Consider the following 27,684-nt stretch of genomic DNA (forward strand, 5'->3'; position numbering starts at 1 on the left):
CTAATGTTGTGCCAAAATCACAGGACCTTCCTCCCTAATGCTTTGTTCCTTTGGCTACAGAACAATTTATCTATTTTATGCCAAATCCATTATACCATAAATTTTGATGGTAACTTAGTTACTCTGATTCCTGATGTTTTCTAAATAATTTAGTACTGCTTGCATTAGAAGAATGAATATTGTAACAGAAAAAAACAACTAACTGATATGGTGCAATGACTCTGAAGTTAAGGACATGGAAGTTACCTCACTCAGTCATGTGAGTGATTTGTTTGAATCACTGGGTCGTCATGGCATTCATCCAAGTGTTCTTAAAGAACTCAAATGTGAAATTACTGCTCTCTTAGCAAAAATATGGAACTTGTCCCTCAAATCAGGCTCCTTGCTAGAGGACTGGAAAGTAGCCATTGTGGCATAATTTTTTTAAAAGGGATCCAAAGGAGAGCTGGGAAATTATAGCACTACCACCTTAACCTCTATCTAAAAAAATACCTAAGCACATAGAGGAAAAGTTGAAGGAAAATCAACATCAAGATGCCAAAATAATCATGTCTCACCAAGCTGCTATAATTTTTCTTTTTAGCGCAAACAAGCATGTGTATGGACGTGACCCCGTTGATAGTACAGTATATATTTGGATTTTTGACAAACATTTGACAAAATTCTGCATCAAAGGCTCTTGAATACACTTAGCAGTCATGGTATAAGAAGAACTGTCATTTTATGAATTGCTAACTGGTAAAAGAAAGGAAAGAGTAGGAATAATGGGCAATTTTCTTGGTGGGGGGGGGAATAATAAAAAGTAGAGACTTTCAGGGATCTTGTTTGGGACTACTAATGCTTTTTAACTTGTTCATATGCGATCTTGACTTAAGCATAAGCTGTGAGCTGTTTGTAGATGATCCTAAACTACTCAGGGTAGTAAAATCAAGAATGACTACGAAGAGCAATTTGAACTGTCTGAATGGTCATCTGAATGGCAAATATGTTTCAGTTTAAATAAGAGTAAAGTGATATACATTAGGGAAAAAACCTGTGCATATACGTTGATGTAGTTTGAGCTGTTTTTAACTAACCAAGAAAAAAATCTTGAAGTCACAATTAAAATGCTGACTCAGTGTGCATCAGCTATGAAAAGGCAAACTTCATGCTAGGGATAATTAGGACAAGTTTAAATAATAAAGCCACCAGCACTGTAATCTTTATACCAATGTATAATAGATCCATGCCTGAAACACTGCACAGAGTTCTGTCACCAAGAATATAATAGAGACAGAAAAAAAGTACAAAGAGGGAACCAAAATGATCAGGAGGCTCAAGCACCTTCCGTATGAGAAAATACTAGAATGTCTGGGACTTTTAGCTTGGAAAGAAGACAGCTGAGGATGGATATGACTGAGGTGTATACAATCATTAATGTTATGGAGAAAATGGACAAGGAGGTTTTTTCCTCCCTCACGGAACATTAGAACCAAGGTCATTCAGTGAAGCTGACTGGAAGGAGATTCAAAACACAAAAGAAAGCATCTCTTCATGATGAACCCAGTGAATTCATTACCACAAGACATGTTGATAGCTGCTAATTTGGATGGCTTCAAAGAAATTGGATAAATTCCTGGATGAAGGGTTTATCAAAGACTATAAGCCTTGGCATTCCATGTTATCCTGGGCTGGAGGGAATGCCTCACTATATGACCTGCAAAGAAACAACAGTAGAAGAGGATATGTCTCTACCTTTTACTTTCAAGCACCTCAGAGGCATCTGGCTAGTCACTCTGAAAAACAAAAGGCTGGACTGGGATGGCTTTTGGCCTGTTCCAGGAGGGCTGTCCTTATGTTCTCATGTAAGAAAGCAGGGTAAGATATTGGACAGATTTTTAACTGCCCATTCACCAGGAATGTGATACTATCCTTTAGTAATCCAAACGTACTATCAGCTTTCATCAACCTGAAGTTCTCCTGATGTGATGGAGCCTCAGGTTGAGGAAAACAGAAATATAGCTAGAGGCTTTCCAAATGTGATGAAGTCTCAGACTGATATGCATTGTGAATGTGTGAATGTTTGTATGTGTGTATATTATAAAGCATTCTTCAACCTGGAACTACAAGGAACTACAATACATCTGAACAAGTTCTAGAGGAAAAATGCAACAGATCTGGAAAGGGTGTAGGTGTGTGCATATATGTGCACTAGGAAGCAAGCACAGGAATGCAATTAGCTAACTGTAAATTCTGCTTGCAGAACTAGGCTGGGGGAAAACCAGACTAACTGATGTCATTAGATTTAATGTGTTTTCTCAATAAATAGAAAATTTAAAAAATTCAAAGTTGCATTATGTCAACACCTGGCCACTCGAGCTGCATTCAATTACTACTCATAAGGTTTACTTATAAATCTGTTTAATGAGCGAAGTGTCCAGTCCAAAGTAAAAGTTGCAAATGGCGGTTCCCGCGCATTCTACAGTTTAAAAATGCCAGTTTCCCATCTTCCCCCCCATTACCCACCTAAGAATGCACCCCTCCTCCTTCTGTGCCAACAGATGGCCGGAACGGTTTCTCTTTTGATGACCTTGTGGCAATGATCCTCTAACCCAAACAGTACAACTCACACTCCAGTCCATTTCCCCCTCCCACCTAGCGACTCGCAGGCTGACACGGGTCTTCAGAAGATGGATGCACTTCCGATAAGGTGTTCTGGGGAACATTTGATTGGTGAGCGTGACACATTATATCATTCATCAAATCCTATGAACCCACAAAAAGCCCCAGTGATAAATACTCTACAAAGGAAACTTGCAAGACAATATCCTTGAACAAACTCCCATTAAGTAAGGATTTTCCTATAGAATGAGAATCTTTTTGAAAATTATATTTTACCAGAGAGGTAAAATGATACTTCTAAGTTGTCTTGAATTAGTTGCCTGTCTTAAATACTGTACACCACTTTAAAGAACTAAGCAACCAAAATAAAAATCAAATAGAACAAGTTAGTGTAGACAAGTGAGAAAATTCAATAATCATCTAGCCAAAAGTTTTCTGATGTGACTTACTCTTCCCCATGTCCTTCCAACCTGCTCTTAAGGACTCTTCAATCCACCAGAGCAGATTATGAAACTATACTAGAATTGCAATACCCCATCCTGCCAGTATTTCACAAAGCCTTGAAGACCTGGTTCTTCATCCAGGCCTTTGGCAAGGGTGATTGAAAACACATTCTGGGTAATGTAGTTTACTTGGTTGTTACCCAGTTTGTACCATCTTTTGTTCTTTATTTTTATTATTTCATTATTCTATTGTTCTGTGTGTTTTTATTTGTAAATTGCCCAGAGTCACTGCCCAGTCATTTGTTTTGGGCAGTGTAAAAATGAATGAATGAATGAATGAGTGAATGAGTAAAAATAATTAATCTAATAATAATTTATTAAACTTGTATGCCAACCAACTCTCTTGAAAAAGTATGAAGATCTCAAACAAGCTCTTTCTAATCCAGAGTTTCTAGCACCTACCGCTAATAATGAGCACACTGGAAATTGTCCTTTCTCCCTTCGATTGTTAACACTATTTCTCATTATTGTAATCATCTATCTTTAAAAAAATCAACACTTCAATGCCCTGCTATTTTTTAGATGTTCTTTTGGTACCTTTTACCTGTGCAGGAATGGGACACCCCCCCCCCTCCCCTGCACCCAATCCAGTCTTGACCAAAGGGACAGATCAAGGAACTTACTAACGAGTAAAAAGGAAAAAAATGACAAAACTGAAATAAATTTTATAGTGCTATCTCTTAGGTTTGTAGCATAAGGCATATGACTATGGAAATCAGCCCCCATTCTGCTGGGCTCAATCTTACAAATAATAAATAAAATTACTACACATTAAATAAGAAAAAATAGTCATCCAAAAACTAGTCATATGCAAGATATATAGCAGGAAAGACAATAAAAATATAAACATACTCAAAACACAGAAAGTTATTTAAAAAGGATCTCCAAAAGAAAAAAGTAAAAATTAAGGCTCTGAGCAGACCATAAGATGGTACTGATCTATTATCACCATCACATTATCTATGATAATGAGCTCTATGAGCTTGCACAGAGAAAAATACAGGCAGTCCTCATTTAGCATCTGCCTCAGACAGTGACCATTCAGTTACAACAGTGGTGAAAAAGTAATCTGGTGACCAATGCCTGCATTTTCAACCTTCACAGTGTCTCTCTCAGTCATGTATTTGCCATTACAGTCAGTCAGTACTGTGCCTGACCCCTTTTTGTTCTCCCTCCACACTTGCAGAGCAGAGAGATTGCCTAAACAAGCTATCTCTTCCTGAGCTGCTTTTCTTCCCAGCACAGGGCTTCCCTAAAAGTGCAAACCACAAGTTAACAAGCTCAGCTCTGTGACCTTTATTAGTTTGGCCAGCTCCCAGCTGCTGCCTGAAATTGACAAGACCCTTGTGGTTTGACACTAAAGGCTTTTGTTTGCCTCCCAAACTGCTTAGTGGCTTGCAGCCCCAAGTGCTAGGCAAACAGCCCTAGCGCATTCCTTTTGATGTACAGTCCTCATTGTGTGTGTGCCAGGGTGAGCATTCCAAAGGGAGGGGGAGTAGGGAAAAGGGGCTATGAAATTTGCCCTTTTACCCAGCTTCCTCATGAGTCGAGTTCCGGAAATGTTCCCTGCTGTTTGGACTCACCTGGTTGTTTGGGGCCGTATCCTGACACTGTAAAGCAAAGGAAAGCTGGAGTAACATTGTCAGCACAGTTGTGGTCATGTGATTTTTCATTTAGCGACCACTTTACTTAAGACCAAGTTGCCGGTCTCAATTGCGGTCACTAAACAAGGACTACCTATAAAGTAAATAAAAAATCTAACTGCAGATTACTGGCTAGATGTTTATTCATACCTCAGAGACAAGGAATCAGTAAACAAATAATTCCTGCTTGCCTACAATTCAAATTGTTTACTCATCAACAATAGATACTACTTGGGGACAAAGGTCAATCCATAGATAAATTAGCCATAGATATGGCAAGAAAAGTTTTATTTTTCTCTACATTTTAGGTATTTTTGTTTGTTTTTAGATATACCAATAATATTCCACATATACAACCTCTCAAATTATAAAAATTTTGCTATGTATAGAAACTCTTCCTTAGAAAGTGTTTGTCCTTCCTAAATTATTTATGTTGAATTTTCCTGCTTATCTTTTCTTCTTTTAGTGCTTCACCTCCTTTTCCTATATGGAGGTGGAAATGGGAGAAGATAGTACTGCCTTGGAACTTCCAAAATTCTCTCAGGTAGTATCCAAGAGAACAAAGAAAGGCACAAGGAAATAAATAAATAAAATCAGAGCTACCTCTAGATGGTGTTATCTGGACAATATATTTCGATCACCTTACTGGTTTTAAATCAGCTTCACCATCAATGTGTTTATATATTTAGAAATTGCCTGCACCTATATTAATTAGGAAACTGATAATTGTAATTAATAAATTGCATCCAGTTGCATTTAACAAAATGTCATACCATGTTACATTTCTCATCTAAACCAAGATTTATCATGCATCATCAAATCAAAAGTATGTTATGGTAAAGCACATTGGGTGACAGATAGGAGTTAGCATTTTATCTCATTTTAAATAAACTGAGAGATTAAAAACCAGCACAGAACCTTGTATTAAGTATAATTTTTATTCCCTACATGTAAGAAAAATGACAAGAAAGTAAACCTGTATATAAGCAATGGCTACATCAGTGAAGGGTTAGGCATGCGAAGCCAGTTCTTTCAGGGACCAGTCTTAGCAATCACTTGACAAACTGTTTTGGAGACCTCTGTAGCTTCCATTGCCTGGAAGACTGAAAGGTGATGAAAGCAGTTATTCAATAGCCTGGTGCTTGCCACTGCTGCAGGAGAGACATCACAACCTCTCTTCAAAGGTTTTTAGATTTCAACATGCTGAAGTGCAATTGAAATGCAGTAAACGTGGGTTTGATTGGCAACTTTCCTGCATCTGTCTATCACTGGATAATAGAACAGTGGGTGATGACAGAAATGAAGATAAATTCTTTTTACAGCTCACCCCCCTCCACCCTGCTCCAACCACCCCCAGTCAATATATGACAGAAGAGCGAAGGGGAGAAATCAGTCTTTCAACCAAAAATAGGGCTATATCCTCCCATCACTGGAAGTTACAGGATGTTTTCCTGTAATTTAAAAACCTCTAAATATTAATCCATTCAGAAAATTTGCTTCTAAACATAATTAAACATTTATATGAATTAAATCACATATACATTGGTATATATTAGAATGTGCCTCTACAACAATGAAGTGATCATGATGGCAGGAAGCTCTAGTTCCCTCAAACCTTCCACACTTCAACTTTCAGTTCAGAATCCTGTTATTCTAACATAACCATTTTTTCTCTGCCACAATAAGATACAGAAACAATAGAAAAATGAAGTAGAAAAGAGAATTACTTCTTTTGTAACTTGCCCTCCAATTTTCAATGACAATTTATTGTTGCTGTATTATGCAACAGTACAAAGTGTAGGGGTTACCATATGCAATACGAATTATGAAATGGACAGTATATATTTCCCCGTGAATCACTAGGTGTCTACATTTGAACTACAGTTTAGGATAATCTAAAAACATCATGGGCTCATGTGTTTCAGTGCTTCTTCCAGTGTACCTGGTAAATAGGAGAGTAGAAAGGTTTATTTCCATTTTCAATTGGTTTAATTAACATTATATCCAAACCATAACAACTGTGGTTAATCTTAAACATCATTTAGCAAAGCTCCAGTTTGAAACTGTGGTTTATGTAGCTGGTTTATCTGAATAAAAGATGATGTTGTGCAGACTGCATGTTTGATTGCAGAGTCAGACTCAGAATCCACATCCCCATGAATGAGAATTAGCTCACTGTTATGCACATGGATGCAGAATCAGATTATCTCAGACCCTCTCTCTGTTGGATATAGAAAAGTTTTTTCTCTTTGTAAGAGAATGGAACAGAGAGACAGAGAGAGAAGTCTATATGGAGAGAGGGAGAGTAAAGTACATGGCTTCCACAGTCCTCAGCAGCCTCTGATTAATATTGGAAAACTCCAAGAAGTTGGAGAAGTCCAGAAAACTGAGGCAAAGGACATATGTATCAGGAAGTTTTCTATTGTTGTAGAAATAGGTAAATATGTGTAGCCTATAGGTAGTCCTCGTTTAGCGACCACAATTGAGACTGACAACTTAGTCATTAAGCAAAGGGGTTGCTAAGTGAAACCATGACTGTGCTTATGATCTTACTTCAGCTTTGCTTTGCTTTACAGAACCGCGAAGCTCATAAATGCAAGGATTGGTTGTAAAGTTACTTCTTCATCACTATTGTAATTGCGAATGGTTGCTAAATGAGGCAGTCATCAGACGAGGACTATCTGTATTGATTTCTGTTTTTTATGTAAGTTCAGCTGTCATGTACTGTATATTTCATGAAAATATAATCTTTTCCTTAGAATATTCTTGTGAGTTGCAGTATCCTAAATTATCACTAATTCCCTTGGAGAGTCTGGGCAGAGGGCTTTTCATTTGCAGCAGAACAGTGACACTTGTGGTCTGCCTGGAATACAGTATTTTCTTGGATTTCTTTCACAATTAATTTGCAAGCTGCTCTATTACCACAATCTAAGCAACTCTAATTTTCTTCCACTCTGAATCTCTGCATGTTAGTATTTAAAGTCCAACACAATGTTTATATTTTATCTTGTTTTTAAAAAATAAAGTTTGATTTTATTTCTATGTGACTGATTTAACTGCCGGGGGTGGGGGGGGAAGAAGGGCTGAATCCTTAGTCACTATGCCTCTTTATCACACAGCCAGGAGGTGCCATTTGCACTTTTCATTTTTAACTATCAGAAAAGCAACACAAAGTATAACAGCCCTCTCTCTCTCTCCTACCAAGGCTATATGGGAGTATGCTAGGTGAGATACCCTCTGGAGGACAGGTTATAGCAGCAGAACTACCATACCACTACCAAAGCAAGAGGTGGGACAATGGTATGAAAACTGAGAGGCCTTCTTGAGCAGGAGAGCTGGGACCTATTCTGTGGGCTTCATTATTTGCTTCACATAGTTAAGCATCCAAAATTGCTCTGAGTTTCAACATAAACACTACAGTATAGTTAGTTAAAAAACAGAAATAAAAGCTTCAATTTTCCTCTTTGTGGCTAATGAACTAATCTTAATATAACATCAAAACATGGCCATTTTCTTTCTTACATATACCCTACTTATAAATGAAACAACTAATAGCAAAATTTGGAGATTCTGAGGCACTTACTAATAATCATCTGATGTTAATGGATTACTCAGATTTATTAAAGTATTTTGTTAAGGCAACTAAAGCGTTATTTGATCAATTATCTTTTTTTAAATGACCTTAGCCAAAATTTGAACTTTATTCATCCCATATCCTTAATTTCTATATAAATGACAATTTTTACACTGGATTCTGCAATTGGATTTTGTTGTATAAACTGTGTTTGAATTGCATTTTTTACGGCCTGTCCTCAAAGAAAAAAATTAATATACATGTGAAATGAAAATCCAATAGTACAGACTGGCAATCTATGTCTATAGGAAGCTTGGGCTACTTCAAACACCTTCTACAAGAATCAGTTCAGATTTCTGACATGAGCTACTCCCCCTCCTCTTCCCTGCAGCTTAGGAGAATAGAGGGTGACCAAAAGAGAGTATACATTGCTACTTTTTTTTTTTTACTTTGATCCACACACAGCTTGTTGTACAGCAATTAACAAGAATGATTTCAAGCTTCTAAACCCAGGCAAGGTTAGTCAATTGCAATAACCTGCTGAGGTCTTTATCATTCACTCCGGTGCACTTGTGAAGTTATTTACCATTTTCTTGTTCCATTAATTGTTAACTTTTTGTGCATACTGTGTATACATTCAAATTCAAGCATGCAACAGAGTGAGGACTTGGTATAACCACTTAGTCATTCCTGACTGGATGATGAAAGCGACATTTTGGTTTCCAACTGCATTCACTAATCAACACTTAGAACACACTATAAAACAGTACTTGCCAATTAATCATGTGCCCTGTGTCACCAAATGCACCTTTCAATTACCCCCATATACCCAACTCTGATCGGTAGTCCAACTGATACAGATTCATCTTTTTTATGAGCTTGAAGAATGTTATGACTATATCCTGTAAGTTTCTGTGTATGTATGTGTATGCACACACGCACCCCTTCGAGTCACTACTGACTCCTGAAAACTGCTTAGACAAGTCCATGCAGTTTTCTTGGCAAGATTTTCATTAATGGTTTGCCAATGCCTTCTTCCTAGGGCTGAGACAGAATGGTTGGCCAAAAAAACCCAGCTGACTTTGGCCAAAAAGGAACTAGAACTCAGGGCCTCACAGTTTTTAGCCTGGTACCTTAAACCATTTCACGTAACTCACTCTGCATATGTAGTTAGTATATTTATAGTGGTAAATGTTGTCCAGGATATCAACAGCGATTTCTATCAATAAAATTTTGTAAACAAACATACTTGTAAATAGGAAAAAATTAAGTACAAGTATAGTTTATTTTTTACAAGACATATATAGCCACCCATATTATGAACCATAAACCTGGGTGATTCACAGAAGAATAAAAACATCAAAAAAGCAGACAACCACAATAAAAATTCCCGGCACTCCTGGGCAATACTCTCCCGTACATCTGCATACCACTGTACTGGGCATCAACCTTGTTCTACCCCAATGCTTGCAGCAAGAGCCAGCTCTTCAAGATCTTCTGGAAGGTGAGGAGGGAAGGTGCCTGCTGGATCTCTGGGGAAAGGATGTTCCACATGGCAGAGGCAGCAATGGAGAAGGTACACTTCCTAGGTCCTGCTAGATGACAACATTTAAGGGAAGGGATCTGGAGTGAGCCTACTGTATCTGATTTGGTTGGACAGGCAAATACACGGCAAGAAAGATGCTCCTGCAAATAACCTGGTCCCATGCCATTTAGAGCTTCAAAGATGATAACCAACTCCTTGAATACCCCTAGGAAAAAAAACTGGAAGCCAGTGTAGCTCAGACAGCTCACACAGCAGTGATGTAAAATGGGCAAACTGTGGAGCACCCAGAACTGTGTGCCCCACTGCTTTCTGGACCAGTTGTGATTTCTGATCAGTCTTCAAAGGCAACCTCATGTAAAGTGTGTTACAATAACCCAGCCAGGAAGTGACCAGGGTGTAAGTGACTGGGAGCAAGACCTCACAGTCCAGAAATGGGCACAATCTGCATCCAAGATAAATCTGTGCAAACACCCTGTGAGAATCAAGCCTGCCTCTGACTCAGAAACCAAAACTCCTTCTGAGTCAGAGGAGGAAATAGAAACTTACCAGGCTGAAACCGGGAAAGCGAAACCTGAAGATGAATCAGCAGCACGGGAAGAGTCTAAGACGCTGATTGGCCAAGATTCAGTGGAGGATTTGAATCCTCCAATCAGTGCGCACCAACGATGGGCAGATAAGTGTGCGAAGGAGAAGGCAGCCCGACTGGCTGCAGAAGGGTCCAGGCGCGCGAAGGATCGGCATAAAAGGCAGATGTGCGAAGAGCAAGCTACTGGAGACAACCGATCCTACAAGCCTGCAGCATCCGCAGAAGAGTCCCTGCCAGCGTCGGAGACAGCGTCTGTTACCAAAGAGGAATCAGCACCATTGCTCTCCACTGAAGAGGACTTTGAATCCTGCTTCTGCTGCCATCGAGGATCCTTTTATCGCCAAGTCCAGCAACCTCAGTCTTGCATCCAGCCTTGTCTCCCTGCGGTCATCTGGTGCACATTCCAGGTGCGCTTCTCACTCTGTTTTGAGATTCCAGACGGGTCCAGCGTCTCCAGTCCAGTCTTGTCGTGCCTCCAGTCTGCAGTTTCACCCTGAGTCTTTGGTGCAGCCTTGCAATGTTTCTAGATCGCCAGTTAATTCCAGGTCTCCCATGCAGCTTCAGTGTGCCTTTGACCTCCAGTCTCGCAGTGATTCTTCGATCCAGTCCAGCCGCGTTTTGAGTGCTCAACCTTGTTCAGGAGTTTCACACCTATCTGATCGTGAACCCGATCTGCTGCCTAGTCCAGTGCTTCCAGCCAAATCTAGTCTTGCTCTGAGTCTCCAGCTTTGCTCCGAGTTCCTAGTCCAGAGAATCCAGCCTAGTCCAGGGCTTCCAGCCAAGTCTAGCATTGCTCTGAGTTCCCAGCCTTGCTTCAAGTTCCTAGTCCAGAGTATCCAGTCTAGTCCAGAGTTTCCAGCCAAATCCAGCCTTGTTCCAAGTTCTCAGCCTTGCTTCAAGTCTCCAGTTCCTGGTATCCAGTCCAGCCTGGGTCATCGAATCCAGTCCAGTCCGGTCCTTAGTCCTCAGAAGAGTCCAAGGGGCTCCAGTCAGCCCCATCCAGTGTACCCACGCCGGCTTAATTCGAGTAGTGTTCCAGTTCGAGATCTGGTGTCTTCAGCTTCAGTAGCACCTTGCACTCCAGTCTTTTCCAGCCTCCCAGTCTCTGTTGGAGAGCCCTGTTCCACTGCCTTGTTGCCGTCTCTTCCTGCAATCTTGCTGGTTGCCTTGCTGCTGCCCAGTTGATCTTGACTGAACCAGTTCTTTCTTGATTTGAAGGATTTATTTGTTGTAAATACTTATTTAATAAAGAGTATTTCTGATATTTAATCTGCCTGGTCGCCTCTAGTCTGAACAGGACAGACCCCACTAGACACATTTTCCACCTGCTCTTTGAGCAGAAGCGAAAAATCCAGAAGGACCTCCAAGTCGCACTCCAGCTCTGTCTGGGGAACTGCTACCCCAGCAAGTATCAAAGATGACACCTCACCAAATTCAGGTAAGCCAAAAACCAGAGCCATTTTGTCTTGCTAGTTCTTGTATGTGTGATCAAACTGTAAATATTGTATTTTCTTATATGGAAGTAGTATGTAAAACAGTACTGCTGATAGTCAATTATAAAACATCTCAGAGAAAGGACTAACCACCAGGTTCTATAACTTAACGCCACTGTAGGGCTACTTGCATCTTCACTGATGTTGTAGAAAGACCCCCCTCCCCCTTTTTTCCTCATCTTGTTTAAGCTTTCATATCTTTATTCAGAAATTTCTACTCACAAGGAGAACTATATTTTCGATATTCCTGCATTTTCTTTTCCTATCCTTCCTTCTGATTATTTATTATACTAATTACTACCTCCTTTTCTTTACTCCCTTCTTTATGCTGACTACCTTCATAATTTTTGAACAACTGGTATGTTCATAAAATTCTGTATTGCCTTACCCAAGCCACACCAAGGTAGTAGGGAATTTTTTAAAAGTCTTTTGAACTTTAATTTTCTAACTTGTATGTCTACCTTCCTTACTCTAGTACATGTCTCAACAGATCCTCTAAAAAAATTGTCTTCTCAAATAGGTATACAAGATAAGAGCACTGAGGAGTGTATTTCGACTATAATAAGATAACACAAAGATACTAGAGCTGCTTTTGTAATGTACTCTTTTGGACAGAAAGCAGGTTGCCGTTTTCTGCAGAAATACATAAAGCCACCTAGCAATTTACTCCAGTGCTATCAGCTTCATTTCACTGTTTTCTATCTTAACTATACTAAGTCACCACAACAAAAAAAGCTAGTTAATCTTTTTTCTCAATAAGAAAAAAAATTTTTTTTTACTTTAACACATACAATAAAAAACTGACAAATTAAAAAGATCTTTGCTAAAACCATAAACTACAGAAGAACTGCCTTTGACAATTGCAATTTTCTACAGTTAAGTAGCTCAGCTTAGCTGCTATTTACTTGATCTGATTTCATATTAATGTAAGGGGATATTAAAGCTAATTGTGTACCCATATTGGAACTGGAACTTCATTAATATAACTGTAACTTCATTAATATAACTTGACAACCTAAATAAAACCCTTTCTGTAAAGGCAATCACAGGGGGTAACAAATGATGACAGCTCATGCCTATGGATTGTACATCAAGAGCACCCTATACACATTAAGGGCTACCCCCAATGATAATAACTTCAGGGCCAACCACTGTGCCTAAAAGTAGTATCATTCTCCTTCCCTGAAACATATAAAGCTGAAGGACAACGCCTAAAGGAGTAGTTTATGATTCTTTCCTAAATCTGATGTGAAGGAGTTTGAGCAGGTTATATGGTGTGAAAAGAGTCTGGTGACGGTTCTCATGGGGAAGAAGGAATAAATGAAGAAAACAGAATTAAATTCCCCAGGAACAGTACAGTAGTAAAATCAGTGGGAATACAATAACACATGGGGATAGCAAAAGATTTCATGACCAGCAAGAAAAAGAAAACACCTCGCATGAATCAAAGCTAAAATAAATCTGAATGTTCGACAAGTATCAAAGCTTGATACAAAGGAACAATTTTCTACATTTCCAGGTTGAAAAATTGCTGGTGTTTAACTATCAGTGATAGGCAGCTTAATGAGCAAGCAGGCAGGAAAATAGGTTGTATGAAAAGAATCCAGCAAGCAACTGGGCAAAATAAGACAGAGCAAGTCCTCACATGAAGGAAAACTGCATAAACCGTTTTCAAATAAACTGCTACTGCCCAAGCATTCTTGGTTAAGAAACCTGTAAAAGGGGGGGGGGGGAGTCCTGCTGTGCTGCCTCATCATAGCATTCCTGGGAAGGTTAAGTGAAGAACAATGGCACTGTATGCCAAGAGTACATATTCCAAGCAGGGTCACCTAAGGCACAAAGGTCATCCCAGCTGCTCAGCTAAAGCCAGTAGGCACCTATTGTATACTGGGCAGCAATACAGGAAGATGCTGGAGGAAGATGATCACTTTAGTGACAATGACAAAGCCATCAATTCATACCACGTGGGAGCAGGCAATGGTAAACTGCTCCTGTACTCTTACCAAGAAAATCACATGGATAGAAAATATAAAATGATTGACAATACAATGCCGGATGTTGATCCCCTCAGGTCGGATGGCACTCAACATGCTGCTGAGGAAGAGCAGAGAATCTTTCAGAGTATTAATGGTGTTTATGATGTGGCTAGATTAAAGCCTTCAGGACGACTATTTGCTAATGTTGCCATATTGGAAAAGAAAATCTGAGGCTACAAAGACAGAATTACAGTGTGAGCATGGAACATAAGAAGCATGATCACAGGGAAGCTCAACATAATGAAAGATTAAATGAAACAACTATAAATTGACATCTTAGGCATCAGCAAATTGAGATGGACCAGGATCAGACACTTTCGGTCAGAAGATCCCACAGTTTATTACTCAGGACATGAAAAACAAAGAAGGAACAGTGCTGCTTTTATAGTTAGGAAGGGTATAGCAAGAACAGTACTTGACTTCAATGCACTCAATGACCAAATAACATTGATACTTCATAGACAACCCTTTAATATGACAATCACTTAAGTTTATGCTCAAAACACCAACAGAGAAGAAGAGGAAGTTGATGAGTTATATGATCAAGTTCAATTTGAAATCGACAGAACACACAAGCTGCTTGTGATTGGAGACTGGAATGCCAAAGCTGAAAACATTAAAGAAGAAAATGTAATTGGATTGTATGGCTTAGGAAACCAAAATGAAGTAGGAGACCAACATCAATTTCTGCCACTCCAAAGATTTCTTCATTAAGTAACGCTGTCTTCAAACAACCAAAACAGTGCCTCTATACATGGACATCACCAGATGGACAACACAGAAATCAAATTGACTGTATTATTGCTAAAAGGAGGTGGAGAAGCTTAATTATAGTATCAAAGACATAGCCAGGTGCTGACTGTGGAACAGATCATGAATTGCTCATGTGCAAGTTCCAAGTTAAGCTGAAGTGGAAGAACAAGGCCAACTAATTTCCATGATATGATCATATACCCACAATTTTCAAAGAAAAGATTGGGAATTGCTTTGCAGTCCTGAGACACATTGATAGAGAACCAGAGGAATTATGGAATGAACTTAAATAAGTAGTTAAGGATGAATGTGAAAAGACAGTGCCAAAAATGAAGAAACAGAAGAAAGCAAATCGAATGTCAGAACAAACTGTGGAAATTGCCAAGAAGAGAAGAGAAGCCAAAGCCAAGAAAGACAAAAATCTCAGAAAGTAACTTAAACAAGGAGTTTCAGAGACCTATTAGAAGAGACAAGCAGTATTACAACAACATCTGTAAAGACACTGAAGATGGAAACAGACATGGAAAAACAAGCAAAGTCTTTCAAAAGATCTCTGAACTCAGAAAGAGGTCCAACCTCAAATTGGTATGCTAAAGGACGCCAATGGACAGATAGTATCCAGTTCAAAGGAGATCAAACTAAGAGGGAAAAAGAATACTGAAATACTACACAGTACAATGTCAACATCCAAGATACCTTAGAAGATATCTCTACTTACAAGAACCTCTAGTATTAGAAGATAAAGTTAGATCAGCACTTTGGTCATTACCAAGTTGGTAGGCTACAGAAACTGATGGAATACCTAGTGAAATATTACAAGCTACAGAAAAAGAATCAGTAAAGGTTCTAGCCAAACTATGCAAGCAAATCTGGACAATCTGTTGGACACACAGTGTCCTACAGATTGGAAGAGAACATTCAGTCTACATCAATCTATACTCTATATACCAATAAAAAGAGATTTAACAGTGTGCAAACTATTGTACACTATCCTTGATTTCACATGCTAGCAAAATAATGCTTAGGATTATCCAATGCAGATTAGAGCCCTACATAAAAAAGAGATGCCAGATGTTCAAGTTGGCTTTAGAAAAGGCTGAGGAACATGAGACATTATTGTTGATGCATGCTGAATAACTGAGAAAATCAAATACCAAAAAGAAGTCAGTATATGCTTCATGGATTACAGAAAGGCCTTTGATTGTGTTGATTACATCAAGTTGTGGAATGTGCTCAGAAAAAATCTCACTGTCCTCATGAGAAACTTACATACGGATCAGGAAGCCACAGTACGGATAGAACGTGGCAAAACAGACTGGCTCCAGATTGGCAAAGGAGTGCGACAAAGTTGTACACTTTACACTTATTTATTCAACCCATACACTGAATATGTATTAAGGGAAGCTGGATTGGAAGAAGATGCATACGGTTTTAAAACTGGAGGAAGAAACATCAATAACCTACACTATGCTGATAACTCTACCCTGATAGCTACTACTGAATCTCCATTGAGAATAAATGCTCAAATTTCCTTCAGTTCTAATTTGATCAAGCCTCACTGTATTATTACTTATTGAATATAATGCCCTCAGAAAGAAGTAGAAGCTGAAGAAATTAAGATATGGTTATTGTCATTAGGGCCTTCTTCATCCATTAACCATGTGATGTGGGGACCCTATATAGGCTATGTTATTTGACTCAAATAAGTTGCAACAACCCCCAACATTATATGTTGCACACAAATGTCTTTATATCAGGTGTGGTCAACATTTTTCTACCCTGGGATGGCACTGTCTTTTGCTCTGCCTGAGGACAACAAAGGATGTAGCCAGTCAAGTTTGTAATATCACCAGAATAGATGGCACTGAATTTTTTAAAGTGTGTGTGTGTGTGTGAGAGAGAGAGAGAGAGAGAGAGATTTGGATAGGTAGGGAATTTTATGTGGAGAAATTCATGCTCCGAGACATACAGAGGTTTAGGACATCCATTTGCTCCTAAACCCTTTAAGCACTTGATAAAAACAACATAGGTGGCTTAAGAAAGGAAATCATTGCCATGTTTCCTCCTGTTCCTCCTGATCAGATTTAGCTTCTCTAAGTCTGATTGGGAACTCCAACAAGTAGGAAAAGCCAAAATAAGATACCAGAAGCATCATTGACTTAAGAAATACACGTAGTCCTTGTTTAGTGGCCGCAATTGGAACTGGCAACTCAGTCGTTAGGCGAAGTGATAGCTAAGTGAAAAATCATGCGACCAAGACTGTGCTTACAATTTTACACAGGACATGTACTGACTGTAATGGTGAACACGTGACTGAGAGAAAGATGCTACGAAGGTTGTAAATGTAAATGTAAATTACTTTTTCATTACCAGTGTAACTGCAAACAGTTGCTAAATAAGGCAGTCACTAAACAAGGACTACCTGTAACCAACATCCTAGAACTGTGAATTCATAGCTTAGTAATGCAAGAATTATGGCCAATAAAAATATATTACCAAAAAAAAAAAAAAAAGTATTACACAAAAGATACCTATGGCTTTTAAAGCAGATACAAGCTTTCTAATCATGTAGCATAAAATCCATTAATAGTCCCCTGAGACTATTCAAATTTAAAGCCATTGTATATACTTTAAAATAAATAAAACAGCAGTACTTTAAAATTCTGATAGATCAGGTGAAATGTATCTTTAATTCAGACGGGGCACATTGCCACTGTACTGGGAAACAATTCTTTAAAAATATGCTTTGCTATTTACTCATTTATTCTACTTCTATAGTAAGCACTAAGATTCATTATATTTTTTTAAAATCCTGTACAGTTTTTAGAGGATTTGTATTAGTCATCTCTCTGTACACAAACTATGTAGTATAGGTAATACCCACTTCAAAATCTCAACAGAATGTGAGAAAATACTTTCATGGCTAAGTGAGCCTAAATTTTATTTATTTATTTTTTAATCCCACCTTTATTATTTTTATAAATTCAAGGCAAGCAACATACCTAATACTTCCTCCTCCTATTTTCCCCAAAACAACCACCCTGTGAGGTGAGTTGGGCTGAGAGAGTGCGACTGGCCATGGTCACCCAGCTGGCTTTCATGCCTAAGGTGGGACTAGAACTCACAGACTCCTGGTTTCTAGCCCAGCACCTTAACCACTAGACCAAACTGGCTCTATCCTGCAAAGAGGCCCAAAGCCTCAAGGGATCTGTCACCACCCGCCAAAGACTGGAGACTGTTACAAATACATATTTCTTTCAGCATACTGATAACTAAATTTGACATGATACTGAAGAGTTAACTGCACTGCAACCCTTTGATCCAACGCATTTCCGTTTTTCTAGAGCATTTGTACTGCCCTTCTGCCCTTGATATCAAAAGCAAATTTGCACACGTTAAAAATATAATACTTTATAAATTCCTCTTTGAGATCCATATACAGAAAGAGATCTGTGTTCATGCATTTGATGGCCATGCTTCCACATCATACAGAACTATGGTATATTGCGAGGTTACAAGCAGGGAAGAACCAGAATGTACTTAAGACCTGCACATTTTCTTCTTCTGTACTGCAGTAAACTGATGAAATAACTTATGGTTTATTTGGACAATCATTTAACCTCCATTGCAACTAAACATAATTAGCATTAGCAAATTCCTGGCTCTGATATACAGTTTACTAAAACAGAAAGCAAACACATTTAATTTCCATCTCTTCATTGGTATACAAGAGGAGTATGAGATTTTGCAAGATTCAGTTGTTTTTTTCATTTTTAAATGATATATAGACAAGAGATTGAAACAGATATTTACAATATTGTGGAGACTTCCAATGAGTACCATGGTGAATTGACTTCCCTAGAATAAAGGGACAACGTTGCGGCCAAAAACGGCATCCATCTGCTGGATTTGGACTGCTGAAATCTCTCTGGAGAAAGGAGAGATTTCAAGATTACCCACATGTACTCTAGACAGCTGGGGTTTTTTTGTAAGCAGACGGCAGGAACCGCATTTTTGTGGTCCGTTTGCGATTGGCTGGGTGTCACAGAATTTCATCGAACTTATAGCCGCTAATGTAGCCTATACAGGATCCAGGTTCGACTGAGGCTCACCTCTTAATCACTTTTTTTTTTGCTGTGTTTTAAAGATCAAGAACCTTCAGACCGGCAAGTTTTATTGAAATCATTTTATTTTCAATCCTTTAAAAAAGAAGCTTTAACTATTTTAAAGATTCGTTTAAAAATATTTTTTCCAGATTATACAGCAAAAGGATGATTAGTTTTGGCTTTAGAAAGTTTTAAATGCATTAAGGGCTCAGATGGACTTGATTTAAGACTTTGAAGTTAATTGAAAGAATCCTTCCCATGGGAAAATGTCTGTTTTTATCTGGAAACAACTGATGGCTTAGAAGGTTGGACACTAGAGGGCACTAAAAGGAAACAAATGTATCAATGGATACTTTAAGAGAGATCTACAGTGAATGAATTCAGGAAATTATAAAGTTATCTGCTGTTACAGAAAAAATAGAAGGTGTTACTGAAGAGGGACAAGTCCCATTGAACAAAACTGAAATTGATTTGAATGTGGATTCAAAAATGATCGCCTGTAAGAAAGAGATGCGAATAATAGATTTGCAAATGAAACTGGATGATGAGTTAATAAACACAAAAGACACAAAAATGTTAAACCAGAAAAGTCATGTGAATAATTTCTCTACAATGGATTTACAGAAGGGACATGTAGAAGCAGTCAAAGATTTCTGAGAAGAGACAGTGAGAATATGAACAGTGACGTGGATAATATTTCTCTATTGGAATTACAAAAGGGGTTGATAAAGATGCCATGGATTCTGAGAGAAGAGATTAAGAGAGTATGAGAAAGCAGATGCTGGCACTTCGTTTGAGGGACTTAAAGATTGTTGAGAGAAAGAAGAATCAGCTTATTTGATCAAGATTAAAATAAACGGGTTGCTATTTCTGGTAATGTTTAATGGTTTGTTGATTGGGGCTGGATGATGATGCTTTGAAGATTTTGTATATTTGAAGAGAGGAAACGGGGGGATATGTTTAAATAGAGATATAAATAAAAAAGGAAGGTTGAGTTTAGTAGATGTGGTATGTAATAGCTACGTTGTTATTTCTGATAACCCTTAATGGACTTTGCTGATTAATGTGGAGTGATGACATTTTAGAGACTGGTTTATAGAAAATGGGGTGAGGTATGGGATGAAGAGATGCTTGGTTTTATTTTAAGAGACAGTGATAAGTTGTTAAGGTTGATTATACTTGCTGGGGTTGAAGGCGGAGGTTCCTTCTTTTTCCTTCTCTTTTCTCTTTTTGTTTTCTTTTTCTGCACTTTTTTATAAAACATTTTTTCTTTTTATATATATATTTTATACTATGTTGATTGTATTAGTTTTATCTGTACAATATCATCTTCAACAAAATTACTATAAAAAAGTTATTTACAGTATTATATAAAATCATATAAAGATTTCCACTGTTAGAAAAGGTTGTTGATTTATCTGCCTCTGGAGTCAGGCTAATAAAATCTGTAGTTCTTAAACTTCATTGGTCATATAACCTTGTAGTAGATTAAGGAGCCTGCAGGCCAATTGGTGAACCTAAATATTCTATTGCACTAGACAGATAGCCCTCGCTTTATGACAATTGGGACTGGCAACTCTGTCGCCAAGTGACATGGTCATTAAGTGAGACATCATATGACTGCAACAAACTTACAACCTTACTTCTGCTATGGCCATTAAGCAAACCACCCATGGTCATTAAGTGAGACATTGCAGGACTACAATGTGCAATTTTACTGCTGGCTTCTCCATTGATTCTGCTTGTCAGAAGCCAGCTGTGAAGTGTGCAAATGGTGTTCACGTGACCGTGGGATGCTGCGACAGTCGTAAATGCCTGCCAGTTGCAAAGTGCCCAAATCTCAATCACGTGACTGCAAGGACACTGCAACAGTTGTAAATGTGAGGACTGATTGTAAAGTTACTTTTTCAGTGCCATTGTAACTTCAAATGGTTACTAAACAGGGCAGTCATTAAGCAAGGGCTACCTGTATGCCATTTTCTTCTATTAATGAGAGGCCAAAAGGCTGGATTCAGGCTGGAGAAGCTGCTAAAACTCTTTTTCTCCAGTCCAGTGTTAGATTCAGTTTCACTGAGTAGCAAAGACAGTACAAGCAGATTTCCTGCCTGGCCTAAGATCCAGATCCTCTTCCCGCAAAGCCCTAGGACAACTGAAACCAACAAGGTTCAGTTTAGGGCCATCAAAATGGGACTGTAAAAATCCAGACAACTGCTAGTTAGCAAAAAAAAAAAAAAGGGGGGGGGGTAAATTTGTCTCTGTCTTCTACTATCTAGTGGCCATCTGGAAAGTTTAGGTAGAAACATTAGGAATGTTTTATTCCATTTCTGCATGGTTTGCTCAGATGGGTAGTTCTACCTTTGTTCACATTTTCTGTCCCTTTAGTTATTTGTTTGCTGCTCAATGATTGCTAGCACTGGTATACAGATCTTGCCTTCCTATAATTTGGTTCAGTTACCTCATTCCCCCATTAATTTACTTTACTGTGTTTTAAAATAAAAATCCTTTATCCATTGGGTTTTTTTTGTACTAGTCCCAAGTAATTCAAAACTGCTTGTGTCTGCTTATCCTGATAAATGGAGGGAAATAATTAAAAAAAAATAGTGCTATGAAAGGGGGATTTGCTGTTCAGCCCCATCTTAATTCCAAGGAAACATGGGATGGGGGACAATTTCTCATTCAAGAAGAGGTGGTGGCAGCTAAACCATTCACCTCCAAATAAAACTCTTCCACCTGGGGGGACAGCTACACTCCCAGAACTTAGACTGAGGAAGCAGGAGGGTAAAGATCTCCAAAAGGGATCTGGCAGGCTTGTATTACATATTTGTGGCACCTGCTCTATACCTTTTATGGACATGTTCTTAAAACTATGATTATCAAACCCTAAATAAGTGTAGCTTGTTCTACATTTCAAATGCACTGATTTTAAAGCCAATTACATTTAAGTTTCACTCAGAACTCTGTTCAATAGCACATTCATTACTGAAAAGATTGGAGCCATATTCCAACAGATTTTTATTATCCATCCCTGGTGAAGAAAAAAAAATCTGTTTATGACCCCTTTACAACAATTTGTTTAATTACTGTTTAATATTAATCTGAGTAGTGTGTGTGTGTGTGTGTGTGTGTGTGTGTGTGTGTGTGTGTGTATATATATATATATATATATATATATAAAATATATATATAGTCTTGACTGAAACTCCAATTATCTTCTTTAGTTAGTGTCATTAAACCTCCCTCTCTGGCATAACATCTTTCATGTCTGGAAAACTGTATTTTCAAAGTAATTTAAACTCCAACTACATTTAGGGTTAAATGAAAAACACATGTTCCAGAATTCTAGCAATTTTATTATATTATAATTATGGATAATTCCAACAGAGCATTTGACTTTTAGATTAAATGATGATCTAACCAATTGTCTTCTATTTGTCCTTCTGCCTATTGATTAAGACCTGCTTTAAGACGCTTATTTCTAGCTCTTTCTGCTTTTTAATGTCAGACAAATGGATTTTCCCAATAGCAACGCACACTCCATGGAAACAAAAGTTGGACTTTGAAAATTGAAAGAGTATTGATTTGCTTGAACTCTGGTGTTGAAGAAGACTCTTGAGAATACTAGGGGCACCCAAGAAAACAAACAAAGGGATTATAGAACAAATCAATCTAGATTTCTCACTTAAGGCACAAATGACCAGATACAAATTTTGGATACATTATGCAAACACCAAGGCCCTCGAGAAATCCGTAATACCCGAAAAGATGGAAGGAATGAGAAGAAAAGGACAACTAGCAGCAAGGTGGGTACATGTGATTACAGTGGAGATAAATGCATCATTGTAAGACCTGAAAGGCCAGGTGTCATGTTCACCGTTTCAATGTTCCTGGTACATCGTAACGTTTCGCATGTCATTTACCTGATACATGTTTGATCTCGGGAGGGAGGAGGATTCCTCTTCAGGAAGTTGTTATCTGTTGGCTGCTGGTTTGAAATGTGTTTGGGTTATCTCATGTGTTCAAGGTTACTTTCCCAGGATCAGTGGAAAACGGTTAACAGCACCTGGGAGGGGGGTGGTTGCTACGGTCGGGCGAGGGGAGGGATTATGTTTTCAGCTGAGGGTTTTTAGTTTGTATTTGGCGCGCTTTTATTCATTCTCAGCTTTCTCTGTATTTGCATACTATTCTTTCAATAAATCAGATATCATTAAGTGCCTGCTTGTGAGTCTGACTCTGTTAGGATAGGCAATCATTACACCAGGTCTGGAATAGATCATCTTGCAGAAGGTCTATCCATGTAACTTGATTGCACATAATCAATCAGTCAATTTACAATTATGGAGAGTTTTTTTCTTGTATGCATACTCTGTTAGTACCTTCTTTACTATCATTTGAATACCAAAAAAAAATCTATCCTGATCTCCAGCCTTTTATGTTTTGACATTCCTCACCAATTTTACCACAGCATTATGATTCTGTTGTTGCTGCTTTTAATTTTATGTGCTTTTAGCTGAGCTATACTATATAATATTATTGTACAAAAAAAAATTTTGTTTTTAAAATCTCCTCTTACCTCTATGGGCGGGTATGTGTCTTCCTCAACCTCGGGTCCTCTACCAGAGGCCTGGGAGTTTGAAGGTTCTGCACAGTATCTTAGCTGCTCCTAGCATTGCACTCTTCTGGACAGAGAGCAGTGATGTTACTCCTGGAATTTGTTGGAGCCACTCTCCCAGCTTAGGAGTCACAGCCCCAAGTGCTCCTACCACTACTGGGACCACTTTGGCCTTCACTTTCCACATCCTCTCTAGTTCCTCCTTCAGGCCCTGCTACTTCTCCAGCTTCTCATATTCCTTCCTGATGTTGCTGTCACTTGGCACCACTACATCTATCACCACTGCTGTCTTCTGATCCTTGTCTACTACCATGATGTCTGGTTGATTGGCCAGTACCTGCCTGTCTGTCTGGATCAGGAAGTCCCACAGGATCTTAGCCCCATCATTCTCCCCGACCTTCTGTGGAATCTCCCATCTGGACTTGGGAGGGTCTAGCCCATACACTGTGCAGATGTTCCTGTACACAATGCCAGCTACTTGGTTGTGCCATTCAGTGTATGCTGTTCCTGCCTGCATCTTACACCCTGCCACTATGTGCTGGACTGTCTCTGAGGCCTCTCTGCACGGTCTGCACCTCAGGTCCTGTCTTTTATATTGTAAGTTTATATGTGATTAAGAGCTGGGAGGGGAGGTTGTTAACCAAACAAACTTGGTGAAATATCTCACCAAACAGATCCAGGAATCACAGTAGTACTATGGTAGGTCCAAATTAGATACCATGGTAGTATTGCAAGTGTTCAAACAAGGAACTATGCAAATGTTTCTCTAAATCACATCTAAAATGTGCAAGGTACATTAAAAAAAATTATGCAGACAATGCAGGATAGTATGAATACTATGGACTGAAACTTTAAGCTGGACACATCTGTCACAAGGCAGAGACTTTCCTTCCCCAGTCACATATTGCAATAATTATTGTGTGGAAACCAGCTTTATCTCAATTTTTTTGATGTTATTTCACTCTTATTTTTACTGATTTTAGGGACAATTGATCCAATTTTAAGTTGCATAAAAGTCAGGTTACAATATGTAAGGCTTTCCACAATGGAATGGTTACCCAAGTAGGGGACTACTTTAAAGAAACAAGGATGTTTCAAATACTAGAGTTCAACTGAAGAGAGAGACTATGTATTTATTTGTATAGGTCTTCTGCTTTGAGGTCAAGTTTCTATCCCTTCCTTTCTTTAGGTATCACCAAGGCTGTTTCAAATTTTCTCAACTGAGAAAAGTTATAAGTTGTGACTATGAGATTTTTGGTTTCCTGACTAACTGAAATTGTTTCCACAAGCAACTTGCATAGTTTAAAAAAAAAAAAAAGCTTTCATGCAGGAATGCTGCCTAGAGCCATGTTGATCTTTTCTACCAAACTGCCCCTGCTTAGGACTTTAAGACAAGTATAATGATAATTAATTATCAAACAGCAACCTTACCCTTTCCTAGTACATTCTCTACATGAAAGAGACATGCTGTCAGATAATACTTTTTCTTTTATCTCTTGGTATGTTCTTTCTGAATATTAAAACAAAACTTTTCTCAGGCCCTTGACCTTGTCAGCATGCCGACTGAAATTGAGATTACAAAAATGGAGAAACTTCAGCAGATTGGAGGTACAAACTCAGTTGGGAAATGGATTTAGAAACAAACCAATTGTACACCTTTCATTTAAGTCATTTATTACCAACAGATATTTCAAGCAATCATACACTGATATGAATAAAAATTGCCAATAATCTATTACAGACTAAAGAATCCAGTCAGCTTCTGATGAATTAAGCTCAACATTTAAACTGAAATCCAGCTAATACACCTCAACATAGTGCACAATTTCATTTGCACAAAGCTAAGAGTTTAGTTTTAATGTGCTTCCTGACCCAAAATAATGGTAGATAATGTTGCAGCCAGGGCAGTTTGATAGCATTATTTTGGGTCAGGAAGCACATTAAACCTAAACTTTAGCTTTGTGCAAATGAAATTGTGCACTATGTTGAGGTTTATTAGCTGGATTTCAATTTAAATGTTGAGCTTAATTCATCAGAAGCTGACTAGATTCTTTAGTCTGTAATAGAATATTGGCAATTTTTACTACCTTGTCAAACTAGTGATGATCAAATAGTTACTGCAGTTCAGTACTGTAGTGCTGGAGCTCAGAAGCCATAATCTAAGGTAATAATTTCATTTGCCAAAAACAAACAAAAACAAAAACCCAACCCTAAAACTCATTCAGTAGGTCTGATAACACTTATTTATGAAAACTATTTCTAATCCATTGGGAATGGCTTCCTTTATTTCCACACAAATATAAAACTGGTTCATTGCACAAACTCATCATTTTAAAAAGAAACAGTTGGGCCAGTTTTATAACACTATAGTTACTGATATGTCAGCATTATTACAAAAAAACAGCTTGAGATTTGTTTTCCAAAGACTATTTCAAAAATGCCATCTATATCAATGCAGTAGATAGGAGTTTATATTACTTTACAGAATCACATAACACCAGAACCAGAAAGAGGTTCATCCAGTCCACTGCCTGTAGCAATGCAAGAAATCCAGTATTCCCAATAAGTGCTATCCAGCCTCTGTTTAATAACATCTAATAAAGGTCTCAGAAACTCTGAGAAGCAATCTGGTCCAATGTCAAACAGTTCATACCAGTTGACAGTTACCTCTAATGTTTACATAAACTTCCTTCTGTACATTGACCATTCCCCTGGAACAAGAGTAAACACATTTGATCTATATCTATACTGTGACAGCCTTTCAAATATCTGAGGAGAGTGACAGTATCATTTCTCAGCAGTTCATTATCTAAGTCAAACAAACCCAGCTCCAAATGTTCAGAATGTCATCCTGAAGTCCCTTGCCATGTTATTGCCTTGGACATATTCCAGTTTGTCAATATCCTCCTTAAACAAGGGAGAAACATATTGCCAGAGTAGGATGTGCCTGACTAGAATGAGTTTCCTTTAGGATACCAAGCAAAGGAGATTACCTTCCAAATCCCATGTGAACTATATACTCTCCAAGGGAAAAAAAAGAAGTCTTAAAGGGGACTGTTTGCAGGGAAAACATCATTCCATTCAAGTCTGAAGACCTGCTTGGAATATGGTTTCCAAGGCAACTCAACCAGCATGTTAACATATTCACTTTCATCACTGAAGAAAAATGTGAAAGGTAATTGGGTTAATTACTGAAGTAAGAGCCAGCATACTGCCACTAATTGTCCATTTACCTAAGGTGTTTAAACACCAGTTCTAATTGCTATCAAGGTAGAATGTATTCTAAGCCACTCATCTAAATGAGCAGCTTGCATAAAAAACAAGCAATTGTCTTTTTACATTTTAAGGAAAGTCAAGTTTAAACCTAGTATTCCTAGCAAATATTCCTAGCTAGTATTCCTTTACAGAAAATTATTTTTATATTATATTATACTAGAAAACCCGTGACCCGTTGGGTCATCCTTTCAGAAATATTTCCTTACCTAAACAGAGAAAAATAGTGACACGGGCAGGCAAAAAAGCAGTGGGAGAGGGAGCAACTTCTGACTTCCTGCTGGCTTCCCCATTGACTTTGCCTGTGGGAAGCTGGCAGGGAGCATCAGAAATCACTCCTCCTCCTCGACTGACCCACAGAACCGCCTGCCACTTTGCTTGGGGGAGGGGGAACAAAGGGAGCCATGGACTGTGAGGAAAACTGCACCCCCGTTCCCCATCCTGGTGTGTCCCTAAGGGCCCCCTCCCTCCAGAGAGGAAGAAGGCTCACCTGTTGAATGCTGACACCCCCCAGCCAGCCCTATATCCCATTACTTGCCACCCGCCACATCCTATTACTTGCCACCCACCACTGTTAAAAGAGATTTCAAATTTCAGCCTCAGTCCCAAAGCAGCCAGTCACCACTCGCCCATCATGTCTTGCTGCCAGCTGACTGGGTGCAGGGGCCAGAGGGAGGTGGGAAAAAGGGCAGGGATATGCCTCTCCCATCTTCCCTTGCACCATGCAACCTATGGGTTTCTGGGAAGTGTAGTCAGAAGGCATGGTGGCGCTGAAGGAGCCACAACTTTGCCAAATTTCAGTCCCACGGGAGTAATGGGTCCCAGATTTTGGACACATTCTTTAGTCCATTTGAGGTACCTTGGTTCAAAAATTGGTTCAAAAATTGTCCTATGATACATCATTTCACCTAACTGAAGGTTACAAACAGACAGACATGAGAGTTTTAATAATATATAGATG

The 27,684-nt window shown here is 38.6% G+C and overlaps 1 protein-coding gene across 3 annotated transcripts in view; it reads right to left on the reverse strand.

The window, feature by feature from the left end:
- The window catches only part of AMBRA1 (autophagy and beclin 1 regulator 1), a 181,774-nt gene that overhangs the window by 47,977 nt on the left and 106,113 nt on the right, over positions 1–27,684 (reverse strand). The window lies entirely within an intron of this gene.

Source organism: Candoia aspera, chromosome 1, assembly GCF_035149785.1.
Source record: "Candoia aspera isolate rCanAsp1 chromosome 1, rCanAsp1.hap2, whole genome shotgun sequence".
NCBI lineage: Eukaryota > Metazoa > Chordata > Lepidosauria > Squamata > Boidae > Candoia > Candoia aspera.